Genomic DNA, 19036 nt, shown 5'->3' on the forward strand with positions numbered 1-19036 from the left:
GTGCTTAATACAGTTGTGTATTGAAGCGTAAATGTATATGCAAATCGAGTGACATCTTTTGTGAATATCCATTAAATGCAATTACCAATGCATGTTTGTGGTGTGAAAGTATTAAAAAAGTATTCTTTGTGCATGCAATACTGTTTTGGCTGAGATGTAAAATCATCTTAGATTATTCCAGTGCTGTATTATTTGTAAAGGTGTATGTACTGATGCTTCTGTCAGCGAATGAAACATAACATGTCATCACAGCAAAATAACCAATACTGTCAAATAAAGGAGGGAAGACTCAGAGGTAGCAAATCAGCAAAATTACAATAACAAATAAAAGAAGAAAAAAGCTAATGATGAAGTTAGAATTATAGAAAAGAAATTAAGAATTAATACATAGAAATTAAAAAAATATCACAAATATTACACGCAAAGTATTGGATGAAGTCAAAACTTCACTTACGTAACACAGAAGTAATGGCCTTGACAAGTAAAACATGAAGGAAATGCAAATATTGAAGTAGGACAGATTGATGGACAATGGACAATAACAGAAATTGTGAAATTAAATTGTCCATTTTTAACTCGTCTTCTGCCTGTTATTCTTTATATATACAGCCCCCTAAAATAATATTAATAATAATGACATTGTTTTATTGGCCCTCAGCTCACTGCATTGTGGAAGAAACAGGACACAGACGTGGTTGTTTCTGTGGTCCCCTCTCAAATAAAAGGGCACAGTTTGAACATCCACCACAGTGAGCTCAGATCACTTTGACCTCAGCAGTGGCTCCCAGACGAGGTATGTAGTCTTAACAATACAGCAGCATGATCAACAGAAACCCAAAGTGTATGTAACAATTGCAATGATTTGTAATGCTGTCAACACATGAATGTAATACCCATTTTATGCTACTGATGTGAAAATCCTTGAAATAACAAAGTATTTGTAAAGATGGTTGTTTAAAAGTTTCATATTTACATGGTATTTGTAGACTTACACAAAGCTGTACACAAAGACTGACAAATGTAGTGTCAAGTGATTAATGTCCCGCAAAGGATCTCACAATTTCTCTTGACACACATTTACGTAATACTATAAAAAAATTTAAATGATGTAATATTTTTGATACGGTCTGTGTGCATATCAACTATCTCCACAGGTCATCGAGTGTCTGTTACATCACACTGCAAATGTAATTAATTTGTGCAGTACCATCTATGCATGAGCTACTTCACGGCTGGTGTGATCCTCTGGGGATAGAGAAACAGTGGGAAGCAGAGTTTGTTAAAGGTACCTTGTGTTTCTGTTTGGAGAGGTACAGTGGTGAACACTTTTTTACATGTAGCTGATGAAACATGTTTGTGTGACTGTGTGTACAGTATGATAAAGAAAACACACATATAATGTACCTGCTAAAGCTTTTAACTTCAGTCATTTCTGTGTGGATGCCATATTATGAAGTTCATTTTTGATGTGTTACAGATACACTCTGATGACTACCAAGCTGTTGTATCACTTGTTAACATCAAAAATGTATGTAATGTAAATGTAAAAATGTTTTTCTTCTTCTTGTGGTCACTGTACATTAATGCAGCAGAAAGCATTGTGTACTTGCTTGATCAAGCACGCAACTCCTCAGAGCAGGCAGACTCTGACATTGCATTGCATCCTATCTATCTATTTATGTCTGAATTCTAGTACAGGCAACATAGTAGAGGACCAAGTTTCAGACAGATGGGTACAGTGGGTGGAGTCAAAGAAACTTAACTATGGAGCAAGGCAATGGCAAAAAATACAGTGTTACTGTAATTGGCAACGGACCTAAACACAGGATAGAGGTAATAGGCACGTTTACAGAGGAGGAATAGTGGACAGGCAGGAAATATCTCTCTCTCTCTCTCTCTCTCTCTCTATATATATATATATATATACACATACACACATACATACATACACACACATATATATGTATATACTATATGTATATATGTATGAATAAAAAAATGTATGCATATACAGCTGACCTACGTCACCAGGAGGTGGTGCTGTGTATTCATCCAAAATAATAGAGCAGGGTCTCATATCATGTACCAGGCAGCCTATCAATTGTAAGACCATAATTTGTTTTTGCAACTGAATAAAGTTGATTTGATCAGTCATGCGCTGTCAATCAAATGCAGCTGGACAGAAATAGCTTTTTTTATTTTATTTGTTTTATTGATAGAACAAGGACAATAGAGATAAATAGTTGTGACACAGGAAGCAGTTATGCAAACAATATAATGTACACAGTGTGTCTAGCTAAATTGCAGCCCAGTTCTTTAAGGTTTATTCAACAAAATTAGTAAATGGTTCAAGTGTGAAAGTATGTTTGCATGTGTATTTATTCTACATGTTGTACAGATGTGTGTGTGTGTGTGTGTGTGTGTGTGTGTGTGTGTGTGTGTGTGTGTGTGTGTGTGTGTGTGTGTGCATCTATGCCATTACACAAATTCATTACTGAACCAAACTTCATGAATGTTTTTTGTGACAAAGAGAGCTGTAGAAAACACTGGAACTCAATGACATACATGGTCTTTACAAGTGGATGTAAACTTTTGACTAAAGCTGTGTAGCACCTTTAACAGCCACATGTTTCAACCTTTTGCTTTTCAGCACAATACACACTTTCCTAAACTACAATCCCACATCAAGCCATAATTCTCAAATTTCAGATAAATTTTTCGATCATCACTTATATATGTTCATACAGAGATTACACTGCAACAATATGATGACTTTTAAGACCACATATTAAAACTGTCCAGAACAGAATCGTAGTGTTCTTATTTAACATAACACATTACATCGTCATAACTAACACACAAACATAACACACCAGCTGTGAGTCACAGATGAAGTAGAAAATCAGATTTTGCCCACTTTTACCTGTAGTATGAACACAGCCTGAGCACAGCTCAGTCCATTCAACAATCCTGGAAAAATACATTCACATTTAGATCCTTAACATGTTATTTTTCTCTGAGCAATCCAGGCTCATCCAGGCAGAACCCACATGTATATTTTCTCACTAACATTCAAACATATTTTTCTCATGGCTAATTTCTTTGCTGTCAGTGTTCTTACCAAGCATAACAAAAGGTTGAGGGAAGTAAAACAGAGGAAACCCTAAATAGCTCAGCCTCAGAGCAGTCTGAGCCAGGAGTCAAGTCTTTTTTCCCAGATGAAGAACAGTGGTCCTTCCTGCATTTTCTCACCGAGTTCCTTTAGCTTTGCTCCTGAGCAGCTGCCAGGATCACACAAGAGATATGAAGGAATCTATCAGTGTGTATATGTGTGTGTGTGTGTGTCAAAATTCAGTGAATTCTGGAAGTGGTTGGAGCACATTTGCTTCGACAATCCATCAGTTATCTCTCACACCAGAGGATTACAGAGGAAGCTAGGAGGTGTGGTATTAGGAGGAAGAGTAATGCCTGAGGAGATGATGACTGTTTTAAACAAATCCTTCTGAATAAAATGTGATAGCCCAGGAACGTTGTTATATGTAACCTCCACACCCACGACTGTTCGCATGATTCAGGTCTGCTAAACAGTGGAAGTAAATCAGTTTACCTATGTTTTCTATTCAGACTCTGAGCTAAATTAATATGCACCAATGTAGTAGTTCTAAAGCTGAACCAATCAACACCAGTCTCAAGGAAAATAAGTTTAGTACACCTACAAAGGAATAATTAGTGATGTCTGATTGTGACATATTTGTGTGTGAATAGGAGCTGATGGACTCGTCTTCAGGGAGCAAGCTGTGGGAGCCACAGAGGCATTGTTGGATTGTAAATGTTGGACCACCGGATTCCTTCGCAAGCTGTGACTGTCCCAAACTCCCACTTTAGGCAGACAGCACTCTTCCCACACATTATCACTCATGACAAGGTTGTCTGGTCATATTTCATTCGGTGGTTTAATTCCCCTTTTATAGAAAATAAACATTTTGGAGTGATTGGATTTGGAGTTGACTGGGCCCCATACTTCATGCCTGCTTCTCTCTCTTTTAATGGATGTGGGAAACAGAAGAATAAAACCATTTGCTGATTTAACAGAGTTGTCACAATATTGAAAATATTATATATTTTTTTAACAACTTCTGACAGATAACTGGTCCTAACCATTAACTTTTACTGTACGTTATCCACTATAACAGGAGATCGCTGAGTTTTTATTATAATTGTGGATATCATTAAGTAGCATTTCTTTTGAAAAATGATTATTCATTTCCACGTGTTTTCGGTCACAGCAAAACATTAGTTCAAAAAGGTAAACATTTCTTAATTTTGACAATTCATTGCAAAAATGATCCAACACAAAGTGATACATGATGATAATAATATGTTAAGCTACAATATTATTTTAACGTGCGGTATTAGGACCCGAATGTAGCACACAGGAAACCAGGAATAGTGTTAGTGGAGCTTAATAATCAGACTCAGCAGAAACAGAGCACATTGAGCAAAATTACAGAAATCGCTCTTCACAAAAAGTCTCTGGCAGATCTGGCCAGAATCGGGCCGGATAATTGCTGGGTGCACAGTGGACTTAGCCCCAACACACAAGGGTTACAGTAACAGGCAGTGGAGAGCAGGTGATGAGCTTGTGAAGGTGGATGCCAGCAGGTGAATATGTACACGGCGTACTCACAGCAGCAAGTGAGGCATCACAGTGAGAGTCTCTGATCACCAGGAAGTCACAGGGAAGCTGAACAGAAAACTCACTCAGTAGCGTAGCAGTGGAGTTTTCGCCAGGCAGCCACAGGCAAAACAGTATCCAAGGAAGCAGTGGAAAATCTCAAAGTTGGAGACGGAAGGAAGGTGAGTTTAGCGGGGATTAGACGAGGCAGGTTGGTCAGAGGCAGGCAGAGTCGGCAACAGGTAATCAGTCCGAAGAGAAGTGCTGGAGAGTCTTGCATTAGTGGCAAACAATCTGGCAATGAGTGTCTATGAGGCTGGAGTATACATACCGGGTTGGTTAGTAATGAGGTGCAGATGTGTGAACAGGTAAGTGGAGTTGGCTCATTAGGTGATAGAGGCTGGTGACAGGGCAGGCACAAGTAAGCAGGTGACCCGTTCTGCCAAACTGTGACAAATATTGGATAAACACAATATGAATCCATATTTTGTTACCCAATGTAATGAAATCATTATACCACGTTATGTCACAACATGACCTGACATAATACAATACAAGGCCTAGTCTAACCCCACTAACCCTAACCATGCAATTTTTGCAAGTTGGATCCAAGCCACGTTTCGAGGTTTGAAATGCAAATCAAATCCAATTTCTACAGATGAGTCTCCCTCTGGACACTCTGACTTGATTTTTTTCTCAAATCTGATTTGCCTGCAGTCTGGCTGAAGCCTGTGATACAATGGTACAATAGGATACAACAAGACACAGTACAACACAACACAGGAAATTAGGATATGATGCAAGGCAATGTCATGTGATGTGTCAGGATATGGAAAGTTACAGTAGAATACTAAGCAGCATAACATAATGCAGGGAGATACAGAGAGATACAGTCTGGTGAAATAAAGTTCAATTCACCACTATATGCTCAAATGCAATACAATTATTACAATAAAATTATGGAATAGTATCAATAATACAACATGTGATGTCCTCATCAGAAAAAAGACAAAAAAGGTTGTCTGTGAAAGCAGCATATTACGACCCATGTTTATGTTTATTGTGAGGCAGCGACTTCTAGTGGCTGTAGTATTTACTACACCAGCAAAGGAGGAAGATTCAAGATTACAGAAACATTATTGTCTATCACATAGTGACAGAAAAATACCTTTGGTTAGGGCTCTAACAACATAAAAAAGCATTCACACCCATGAGACTCACATAAAATCCCACAATAGTTAAAAGCATGTGTGCAAGCTACATTAAAAGTGTAGTGTTTATTTTCTCTTGTTTAAAATGCATATTGCTGTGGGAGTGAAAGAGTTCTTGTAAGTTATCTTAGTGCCGGTGATCTTGGCTGCATGTTTAATCATTCTGGTGAGTTTTTTCTTGCTTTTTTTCAGTGAGAAAGTTGTAGCAGATAAAAAATCCTAAATCAATAAAGCCACTGGTGTGTTGACTTGTAGTCCTTGGTGGCAGTACATAAGTGTGTTTGTGTTTACTTTATTAAAAGCAGATGAGAAATCCAAAAATAGGATGCTGATTATCCTTTTTAGAGGTGTAATTCGACAGTGATGATATACAACCTTCAGTTTGGAGAGTCAAGGTGCTTTGCCACTTTACAGGAGGGTTAGGCTGGCACCTTGTAGGCAAACTATACCAGGTCCAAGCTCTCACCCACCATAGTCCTAAGCTCCTCAGTGACCACCCGCTCCATGCACTTGCAGAGGATGGAGGTGAGTGCCACAGGTCCAAAATCACTCATGGCTTTGGCATGAGGCTTTATGGGAACAGGGATGATGGTTGTCTCCTTCCATGCCCTGGAGACAAAGCTGGATGCCAGGACCAGCTGGAAAAGCTGAGCTGCCACATGGCCCAGCTCGGCCACACACTCCCTCAGCATACGATCCTTGAGCCCATCCAGTCCAGGGGCTTTCCTTGGATGGAGCTTAGAGAGGATGGAGATGACCTTCTACTCCTTCATACTGATTGGTGTAGGGGCATAGCTGGTGTTGGTTGCTTTGTAGTGTCAGTGCTGTCGAACCTGGCATAGATGGTGTTGAGCTGCTCTGCAAAGCAGGCAGGGTCTGGGCACTGTATCTCAGCTGGTCTCTGTGTTCTGCCCATCATGGTGTTGAGACTCCACCATGCCTCCCTCGTATTTCCCCTGGTGAACCTCTCCTCCATCTTATTTTTGTGGTGGAGCTTGTCCAGCTTGGTCTTATGTTTTTAGCTCCCATTTCAGCTCTTTTTTTGTCTCCCTGTATAAATGCCATTTTTTTAAGGTAAGACAGTGTTTCAGCTCTCTGGTGACCCAGGGCTTGTTGCTAGGATGGAGTATGTCCTGCTTTGTTGGTATGACAATGTCAGCACAAAATGACATATATGAGCAGATGGAGTCATTGAGTAAATTCAGGTCACCTTTGCTGCACCCCGTCAGTCATTATTCCAGACCTGGAAGTTTTTTGTATTGACATTATTTGTTTTTAGCTTCTTTCTGCATTTTGGCAGCAGTAGTATTACATTATGGTCTGAAAACCCAAGGGGAGGGCGGGGTTTGGAGACATATGCGGCAGGTATATATTTCCAAAGCATAGGTCCAGTGTTCTGTCCAGTTGCGTTGGGGTTGTGATGTACTGTTCCAGCTGTGGAGCAGCGTGGTGCCGTCCCATCTGTTGAAATCCCTGAGCAAAAAGTCTCTGGATACAGCACTGTTGTAGCTGTCAGCAATGCGTTCAGCTGCCAGTGGGCCAGGGGGGGCCAGGGACATAGGCAAGAATCACAGTCAGCTGTGTGAACTCGCGAGGTAGATAATGAGGATGGAACGAGAGGCATAATTTCATAATGCCTTGAGCAGACAGTCTTACTAACTGTGTAGTTGGTTGCCCCAGCTGTCATTCATGGCCATGCAGAGCCCTGGTCCCCTGGTATCCTTGTCAAAGTGTATGAGTGTAAATCCAGGTAAGCTCACTGTAATGTCCTCAGACAGCCACATTTCAGTGAAACAAAACATACTTGTGAATACGTTTCCTTAGCAAAGGCTCGGGGACTAGATCCAGGAGTGGCGATGCTGGTATATTCCCAGAAGTTTGTTGTAGCTCCAAAAAGCCCAGGTATAGGTGAGCCGCCTGGCTTGGGTGAGTGCTGATCTGCTTGTGAACTCCAGCATGCCCAAGCTGGTTGCAAAACACCTCACAGTCCATATAAGTAATGCCCAATGTCTCGTGTCTGAGCACATACTGACACACTGCCCTTCAAACTTTGATCACGTGCAAAAAAACGTGCAAAAAACAGACACAAAATGACAAAAGACAAGACAAGCTCGAACCACCAGTTGCTCAAACAAAGGAGCACCTCACTGCGACCTGACATTCAACTACATCATGTTATAACGTTCAATTTGGAAGTGAGGAGAAATAGTTTAAACGAGTGAGAAAGTATGTATAGGAAGGAGGATGAGGTGGACAGGTTCACCCAGGAGATGGCTGTTGACCAGTGTGAAACCAAAAGTCAAGGGTGGATTCTTTAAACTTACTAACGTAGTTAACTAACATCATTCTCATCACCATATGTAACGTTTGTACATACATAACTTAAAGTGGCAATCTGGAAGATTTCCATTGTGTACCTCATTTGGCGACAGATTGTGACTTAACAGATATTTATTTACATGAAAATCTTCGAGATTAGTAGTCTTGTTGCCTTAACCTACAAACTGTGACCGTACGGCGAAGGTCCAGTTCACCTGCTGCTGGTACTCTGCAACAGTCATGTTGTTTTGGGAGCAGTGAAGTGTGTCGTTTTGGGAGTGACTGGCAATCGACCTATTCAGTCATTTAAGTATGATCAGGTTGGTGATCAGATATGATACAATGCAACTTGTCATGTATGACAAATAATAGGATGCAATCAAATAAACTTGCATTTATTTGGCTGCAGTCAAAAACAGATCCTGAGCCCTGCCTTGGCATAACATTTCACTTTAAGTCAATATTTTTCAAAAACCCAAACCTGACCTAGACAATATTTATTGTCCAATAAACCAGATATCAGTAATCTTACACTGGTAAGCATGTGTGATATGTGTTCTTGTAAATATCGTTTTGCTTTTCTCATTTCTAGTCAAAATATGATTATCCTTAAAAATACAAGGTCCATAAGGGGTTAAAACAACCCAGAGAACTTTTCGAGCAACTGCACTTGTGGCTGAAAACAAAATATTCCAGAATTGAGCCTGTCAGGCCTCTGATATATGATTTGTAATGGGATGTTTCCAAACCCCTTTGTCCATATGGCTGCCGACACGTTCAGCAACACCCACCGCCTACAGAGAGGGACTCTCACTGCTCCACATCTGGTAGACAGACTCACTCTCTCTATGACACACACAAACACACACACACACACACACACACACACACACACACACACACACACACACACACACACACAAAGTCTATGAGTCCTTGTCAGAGGCTGCGCATGGATGATTTTGTGCAGGTGCGAGGATGATCAACAAACATTTGGCTAAAGTTTAGGTTGGGTTAGGCGAGTAAGGGTAAGGGTCAAGGATTGTCCTACTAGTCCAACTAAAAATGCTGACATGAGAGGAGCAGTTGTGTTTCCAGTTGTAAGAGGGACATTACATAGACAGCCGAGCTGGATGTGATGGAGGTGCCAGTAGGAGAAACAAAGCTCTTCTGTGAGCGGAAGTCAGCATGGAAAAGGGCAGGAAGCTCCAGTCATAACACCTCCAGCTCTCTGTGCTGCTCCTGAGAGGCATAGATCAACATCGACACACTCAGCTATCCATGACCACATCCTCTCAGCTTAATGGGCCCTCACAGCATGGGATGGCCCCCCATCACTGCTGTAACCATTTCTGGAGAGCCCGTCAAGGGCAACAAGAAGGTCTACCCAATGCCCCTTCACAATGGATGGACAATATTATTTCCCAAGGAGCGTGAGGTTTTTGGGCAACAGCGTAGCAATGATGCAGTCAAAAGATAGAATTTTTTTGCATCAGTCCCTAAAATTTAGGGAAAAGACCTCACAACATCGCAATACTTTTCACCCCGTCTTCCAGCTCAGTCACTTGGAAAAGTTGCAGATGTTGTCAGACAACATGTCATACAAACTAGGTTTAACAAAGCGTTCAAGAATGTTTTTAATATTTGGCGATCTTTAAGTCCCTCTTTGACCCACAGTTTAACAGCAGTAAACATCCTCTGAAAGACAAGACTGTCTGATGCCCATATGACCTAACCACTGAGGGTGTCAGCTCCACGCTCTGCTCGATAAACTGAAGGGCTTTCTGTAAAAACCTAACACTACTTTTAAAGGAAAGGAAACACTAGAGCCATTAATTGTGGTTCAACATTTTTAGAGGTGTAATTAAACAGTGATGATATACAACCTTCAATGTGCACAGAGGTGAAAAAAAAACAGCCAGGGACACCATAAACTGAATGAAACGCAGCATGAGTTTAAGGTTTCCACATCCTCTCACCCATTTCTCAAACTGTGTCTGTTTATTATTGGAGTTGTCCTGGAAAGGTGTGAAATAAATCAGCAATTAGTTTCCTCAGATAATATCAATAAATCATGGCTACTTAATGTACAAGCAGACAGGTCTGGGACTCACGTTTAAGTTCTTTAAAACAATTCTCAGGTTCCTTGGATTGTTTTGAATGGTCCATCACAAGGTTCGAACAGTTGCTGATGTGAAAGGGTCCTTGAGCGAATTCAGAATTTTTCATTTTAAAAGGGTCTTCATGAGGTTCTGGTGGTTATGGCAAAAGTTTCAGGTGTGTTTGAGGTGGTTCTAGAACACACATGGGCAAAATACCGCCCTAGGGACGAGTTCCAGCCTGTGGACCATCTCACCCGGCCCACGACATCCTCAAAAAACTAACACAAACTCCAAAAAAATCTGTAAGAGGCAGCACGTTACTTAATCGAACAGCTACAGTGAGTCTGCGTTGCTATTTAGCTTAATTCCAACAGAGGGTGCTGTCTATATTTCGGTTGTCAAGATGGAGCGATGATTGGACTTCAACAATTCACGTTACAGATCACGACTGACTGATAATCAACTGTCCTCTGTGCTGCACATTCCAACATCAGACATGACGCTCGACTTTGATGGTTCTGCAAAGAGAGTTGACCGTCTGAACTGTTCCCATTAGGCTAAATTACATGGGAAGGCACTGCTTTCATGTTGCCATTCATAAATAGCTTAGTTATAATTCATTCTCATAGGTAAGTTGCAGTTACATCTGTAAAACAGCAAATAAGTAAATGTGGTCTTATACATGAAGTATAAGACCACATGTTTGTTCATGAATAGTTAGCCTGATCTTTTCTTCATTCAGTGCTGCATCTGGTGCTGAAAATTAGTTTAACATAATTCAGCACTATGTGTTTAATGTTTCGATTTAATTCAATCTCCCAATTTACGGCACTTCGCTTACATTTTGTAAGTCAGTGTGGCCCTGTGGACACAGATGTTGCCCACCCCTTATCTAGAAGATGCTCAGATGATTGTAGGTGTCTCTGAGTAGCTTCTTGAAAAGGTTAACTGGTTTCTTAAAGGCCCAGTCTGTAGGATTTAGTTGCATTTAGCTATGAGGAACTCTTCTCATGCTCCCCTATGGGGGCCACTAAAAACCTGAAAAGCCCTCTCTGGGGTCAGCACTTGCATTGTCTCTTCTGGGCTAAAGACTCATTCTATGGTAACAAAAACAACAGTTCTTAATTGTAGGTGATTTTACACTAACAAAATTATAAATATTATATTCCATTTCTGCCCCTTAATCCCCCTAAAATCTACACACGGTTAAGGTTATTCCAAACTAACTAATTTTATCGCCTCATTAAGTTGATATGAGGAACAAGTTGGTATTGTTGATAAGTCCCTGGGGATTTGTCACAACAAGAGACATCCTTATGTTAACGCCTATTTAATTCCTAAATTCAGTGCTAAAACATGGCCATGAAAACAACCACAATCTATTGTTGAAATGTTTGGAGCTGACATAAAAGTATTTAAGATGTCCAGCCGTGAAGTCTCAGCCAGGCAGGTGTGTTGTTATTGGCTCACTCCTCAGTGGTGGCAGTGGTGGTGACCTCACTAGTGGGACTCAGCCAGACACCATCAGCCTTGCTGGGTAACTACCACAAGACGTGCTCAGCCATCAAACGTCCTACACCAGGCCAGGTGGTACATCGTTACGCACACATTTAAAAATGGTGCAGGCACACATATGCCTTCAACCACACATTCTGCACTTCCTCAATATTAATATCTGGAACTAGTGAGATATTAATTTCAAATACATAAAAGAGAGCACATTTGAGACATGAATGTTCCAGGGCTTACCGAAAACACAGGGGCCAAATGTATAAACCATGCGTACACACGAAAAATTTACTTACGGCACTTTCCACGCAGGTTTCCAAATGTATAAAAATGTACGGGCGGTGAGACTGTGTATTGGTAAGGATCTTTTACACTGCCACTTTCCACGCAGATTTCCAAATGTATAAATATATTCACAGAGGGTGATAACGTGCGCACTGGTACACATCTTTAACACCATGTGTAACATGCACGCAGTCCTTTCAGTTATTGTGATTATTGTGATGTTGCAAGTTGGCAAAAAAGGGTTAAGAAAAATTGGAATTAAGGTGACATTTCATTTAGAGCTGTTTCACTAAATTCAGTTAGGATAACATCTATAGTTTAAAACACCTTTACTATGATTACACAGTGATGTGTGAGTTTTTCCCCTTATTTTTACCGTCTTCTGTAAATATGTTTGTCAGTATGCATTATGATAATTATAATGATAATGATCTTTATGTAAATAAACAAATAAATACATGATATTAATATACATAAATAAAGATTGTTTCCTGTATTGTTGAGGAGTAAGAATAAATTCAGGTGTAACTGGCACTAAATAAGGGCTGTAGCCGTGTGTAATGACTGTGCCACATGATACAGTAGCTGCGTTGGCGTTGCTAGAGGACATTGCCAATGTCGACTGCCAGAACTGAAGTCCCCAAATAACACTCTTTTTCGTGTGTCATTTAGATCAATCATTACTTCAAGTTCACGGTCCGTAAAATTACACTTCCTGTTGCAATTTGAGAAAAGGTGGGGACCCAAACGCAGAAACACACCGGAGGCAGGCAGGATTCAGAAACAAAAGGAGAGCTTTATTAACTAAAGCTGAAATAATCCAAAAACCAAGAACTGCAAAACAACCTAAATACAAAGTAGCAAACAAAAAACCAACACAAAGTACAAACCAAGAGCAAAGTACAAATCAAAAGCAAAGTTCAAACCAGTAATCACGAGATCTAAGCAGAAACAAAGCCAGGAACAAAAACAGAAAACATACCACAGGGAGACACTAGAAGACTCTGGAAATAACACGGGTGAGTAACGGGTGAGTAACACAGGAGAAGACAGGATAGTAACACAGGAACAAACTGACAAAGACAAGAGGGAGCACAAAGACTAAATACACACCCAACTAACGAGGCGATGAGGTGCAGGTGTGAGCAACACAGGCGAGGGAAATAAACGGAAAAACACTAGTAACAGGGAAGGCGGTGATGGGCTGGAAAAGCTAGAGACACAGGAAGCAGGGAAAGGGAAGAGCAGGTGTGGACAGCAAGAAAACAGGAGGGAAAATAACACAATAGGAGGAAATGAACAGCAACACACAACACATGAGGGCAAAATTACAAAATAAACAGAAAACCATAAACGCAAAACCAGAATCATGACACTTCCTCTTCTTCAACTGCTTCTTTGCTTCTAACATTTCTCCTCAACACTAAATTCTGGCCCTGTATATGCAAACCAGGTAATTGGGGGCGTGTTTAGAGCCATTTATAGTGAATTGTGGGGATGGTCAGACATCATGTGCACGTGCGTAAACCAGGATGGTTGAGATGTGTGAGGAAAACACGTGGGAACAGACGTACGTACAAATCTGACGAAAATGATGTATGCATGTTCCACTTCACTCTTCATCCAGCATTATCCTCAGGCAGGGCCAGCCCTGGACATCTGGGGGCCCTAAGCAGGGGGTCCTGCTTCGCCGTGGATAAACAGTTTAGTATTCATAGAACCAGATACTGTATGGAATTATAAACCTTATGCATTTAATTTATACCTCTATCAACATGATGGGCCACTGTTCTTTGACTGGTAACTTAAAGTGAAACTCTCGCCAAAATGCAACCTAGGCTTTTTTTGTGAAGGAACCTGAGTCAACCTTCGTGTAAAAGCATAATTACGATGAAAAAGCCACTTTTAAGATTTACCGTATTTTCGTTTTCGGGTCAAAATCATTTTCAGTGGCGTTCTGCTCTGCAAATTTCAAACAAACAAGATCGCTGGTGGCAATAGAGCCTGCTGCAGTCTACAGCGAGCAAGCTAGCAGCACCCACACCTGTTGACATCTTTTTATACATGTTTAATTACAAAAAAAATTGTTTCGCCGTTAAACATTCATCACCTGGTAAGCACTGCATTACTTAACATTACCTTGTTCTTGTTTATTTGCTTCCTCAACCTTCTTACTTTTCTTTTTTTCGACCCTGACGGGTCTATTCTTTAAGACACCTTCATCCTTACATTTGTCTCTGACTTTTGTTTATGACCAGTCACTGGTTAATCATTATTCCTGGCTACAGTTACACCATGATGACAAAAGAACACTCCAAGCAACTCTGTGAAAAGGTTATTCAAAATTATAAGTCAGGATGGATACAAAAACATTTCCAAGTCACTGAGTCAGTTCAGTTAAACCCAACATTAAGAGGCACATGTGTAAATCTGCCTAGAGCAGGCCGTCCTCACAAACTGAGTGACCGTTCAAGAAAGAGACTAGTGATGGAGGCCACCTAAGACTACCCTGAAGGAGTTAAAAGCTTCAGCAGCTCAGCTGGGAGAGACTCTGTATACAACAACAATGACCTGAAGCATACAGGGAAAGCTACAGAAATGGTTTTGAGGCAACAAGATGAATGTTTCAGGAGTGGCTGAGTCAAAGGCCAGACCTCAATCCAATACAGAATTTTTGGCTGGACTTGAAAAGGGCTGTTCCCGTCTGATCCCCGTGCAACCTGACAGAGCTTGAGCAGTTTTGCAACAGAATGGAGTAAAATTGCAGTGTTCAGATGTGCAGGTCTGATTGAGAGCTATCCACACAGACTCAGTGCTGTGATTGAGGCCTACTACTATCTACTAAATACTGACATGAAGGAGGAGAATACTTAACATTACATATTTTTAATTAATTGACATTACTTTGTAGAAACCTGTTTTCACGTAGACATTAAAGAGCTTTGTTTATTTTTTATTTTGTATATTTTTTGTATATTGATAATGATTCCATTTATAAAATCAATAAAAGAGAAAATAATTAAGGAGGTGAATACCTTTTATAGGCATTGTACTTTAAAGCACTGTTATGCCTAAGCACAGCCTCACAGAGCTATTGGCTTGGTTGGAGACTCTTAGCATTATTAGCTAGTATGTAATTTATGCTGCAAGGGATCTTTCAATCAAGACAAAACTGAACAAAAGATTCCATTAGCATGACATGATGGGAGTTGTTGTCTTCATTGTTAAACAACCACCATGGCTGATGAAGACCTATGTACGTGGCATAAATGCTCACAGACAAGGTAATGCTTTCAAATTGTATTCACGTTTTGCTGGAGAGGGATAAGTGCCAGCCAAAGATATTTTCACAACCTGACAACCCTACAGCTTAACTTCTTAATTGTATGGCTTTGTTAATCATTATTAAGCCTTAATAAAGTCATACAACTTTTACACACTCACTAGAAAGTGGTACCTTGTTGATATATCATGGATTGGGCAATCTTTAACATCTAATCAGTCAAATCTAGTAACAATTGTTTCAGTTTTCAAAGTAAGAGGCCAGTCTTCTTCCTGCCAAATGTTCTGTTATCTCAGTTTAGCTGCATGTAATAATAATTCTGACAAGAGGGAGACTCCTCTCTGGTGAATTGCCACCTTAGCACGCAGATGTGCTGTGATGCAACAGATGAAGCCGCTCACATGCACACGTGAATCCCATCAGCCCTCTCTTGTTAGCAGCAGACACCTTTCAAGTGTTCCATATGGCTGATGGTGAGGGAGAAGGCTGAGTAATCGCCTGACTGTGACCCACAGAACACTTGGATTAAATAGGTCCTATTACATTAAGCTGTAGATGATTTAATTGCTGTGTTGGGACCTCACCATATCGTCCTAACAATAGAGAAGCCTGCATGTAAACCAAAGCCTAACATGCAGCCTCCATGCACCCCAGTGTCCAGTAAGTCACACCTGGTCGCTACAGCTCCCCAGGTTTGAAAGTCCCTTCTCCCACTGACTGGAAGCGCACCTTTCTCAGCTACTGCTGTCAGTTCCGGTGCGACAGCCTGATGCACGGAGAGCTTAAGTACAGCTGCATGCCACAACCCACTGCAGTCCCATCGTAACGTGTTGCTGGAGGCAGTAGCTTTTGCCTTTGCAGCGGTTATAACGAAGGAGCAACCAAACCATTGGAATTTACCTTCTCCTAGGCCGCAGTCTTGTACCTCGCTGGACGAACCACAGACTGCCTCGTGTTTACCAAACACATACCGGATCTGGAGGAGACACTGCGCGATCCAGCCTCTCATCCCTGCAGAAGGAGGATTTCCCCTCAGCAAGAACTGGACCCCCGCTGTGTTTGTGGACCTAAGTGTTAGCTTTGCCACCGCGTGAGTGCACAATAAGCTGCATTTCTATCAGGGGAGTATTTTGTCTCTCCACGGTTGTTTCCTCCTTGCTGCGCTCCAACCATAAGCCCTTCTTCCTTCTCTCTTTCTCTACTAACCCACATGTACACACACACCCATGCCTACATGCACCCACGAACACTGGTGATCAGATCGCTCAAAGTTAACTTAATCTCCAAGCCATTGCTCACTCAGACATGTGTGTCATACACCAAATTTGGAACCTCAGATTTCAGCTCTGTCCAAACCACACTGCGATTAAAGGCACATGTAAGATCAGTAGGCGCTGTTCCAGCTTTGTTTGGTCAAGCCTCGTGTGGTCACTTCCACTGACCAGCCTGTGGCTTGACGTACCCACATCCGCCATCTTGAACACTCCGTGACGTCATCTCCCAAGCAATCACGTCCTCCATCTTGGCTCTCTCTCTCCCCCACGAGATCATGTCTGTCATCTTGGTTCTCTCTCTCTCTCCCCCATGAGATCAAGCCCCCATGAAGAGTGCCAGTCTTTGAAGGCAGTTTTTGTAGTGGCCAAACCATGTAATTACATCGTCACGTGATGCACTGTAGCCCAAAAATACTTTTTCCCATAAGCCAACATTGTGAAAGAAGTGTCTGTAAAACGGTGGATAGATTTTTTTGAGCGTCATAACACCCAAGAAATGACTGGTTTGACTGGTATTTCTGGTAGGAATATATTATTCAAATCATCTCCATCATAAACCAGGTGCAGGTGCAACTCGACAACCCCGAACAAGACCTCTCGTTAGCAGATTACGGAGAGTGTCTCCAGCTATGTCATTTTGCCAGAAATAATCGCTGCTTTTCAAACATCATAACAATACATTCAGAATGGGTTTGCTTCTCAAACCTTCTCAGCAACTGCTTTCATGATTATTATGAATAGTGTCCTGCATGATAATCCTCAAGCAGTAAATCCTAACCAGCAACCCAAGCCAAGTAACAAAGTGCAAAAACAGATACAGACACCCACTTAAAGGAAAGAGTATCAACTTCTCTGTCCAACAATAAAAGCCTTATTGTGTTCATGTTACCAGAGACACTGGTCTCACCACAGCCCAGTGGCTGTTAAGACTCCCAGCAGATCCACTCAGGAGTGTTCACTTCCAAAACTCTACTTCCCAACAATCCACACAGGAAATGTCTGCAACTCTACCTGTGGACGAGGACTATGGGCTGTGGAATATCACATTAGTTGTTAATGCTGTGTATTTCCTGTCATTCTACACTGCCCATATGGCAGCTTTTTATGATCTTTATATAACAGTTACTGATACACTATTTGTCAGTCAAAAGCATTGACTGTATAAGTAGTGGAGAGAGGCGAGGTGATGTCACTCATAGGTTTCTGAAGAGCTCAAATGCAGTCCCTGACTCCGCCTCACTCCTGTTTGGGTTTTTTTGAACCCAAACAGCCACATGACTTAATTGTACATTAGCCACAAGTTAGCGAGCAAAACAACCAGCACTGATTCTGTGTTTGTGTTCAGCTTTGTCTCTGACCAGATATGCAGTCTGTTTCTGTTATCCTGCGGTCTGTTCTTCCAATTAACTACACAGCAAGACATATTATATGTCCGATATTTGCATTCGAATTCTCCAAAAGACATCAACACCACAAACACAGCCGAGAGGTGAAGATCAGAGACTGGAATTAACTGAGGTGAAGACGAGCAGACAGCTCTTTTTAAGCCCTGGAGGTTGCCGCTTGCTCAAAATATGCAGATAATATTGACCTAATATTTTATTTATAAATACCTTGGATTAAAAATGGTTTGATCAGCAGAATCAGAAGTTTTTGAGATTATGGTTATGAAGACGAATGGTCTAAAGCCCTGCGCTTAGTACTTCTCCAGTATTTATTGTATCACACATAACTTCACACAATATGAAACATTTGTCTGGAACAAAGTACAGATATTTATTATTACTAACATTTGATGTGTGCTCACTCACTTTCACTTTGACCTTCAAATAAAGTGGTTTAGATAATCTGAATTAACTGCTGGCTTGTCTACAACCCGTCCAAACCATTAGAGCCTCTAACCTCTACGGCCACAGCCGAGGACTAGTGTTTACCGCTGTTTTCTTGTCTTTCCCGCTCCCTGTCTCTCCTGTACTCCTGCTTGTGTCTCTCTGCTGGTGTCTCTGATCTCCCTACCCTCCTCTATTGGCTCCCAGCTCTGCTCACCTGGATCTACAGTGGTAGTTGCCTCTCTGGTTCTTAAGGGCCATCCACACCAAGAATGATTACTGTCGACACGTCGTTTTACAACTTGATTGATAGACTGAACTCAAGCACACTTAAACGACAGTGACAGTGAAGAATGTTGGGATCAGTTTCAGAGCAATTTGATGAATGATAAAAAACACTGATAGCCAATCAGAATCCATCTGAATTTACAGAGACATCACTTAGCTTGACTGGGGACCTTTTCCCACCTAATAATGTTGCAGGAGTGATTATAATATTGGTTTCTAACTGTAGCCATCTCTTTAATGTAAGCTAATTGATGGCATTTA

Source organism: Pagrus pagrus, assembly GCF_965226575.1.
Source record: "Pagrus pagrus genome assembly, chromosome: 17".
Lineage (NCBI taxonomy): Eukaryota > Metazoa > Chordata > Actinopteri > Spariformes > Sparidae > Pagrus > Pagrus pagrus.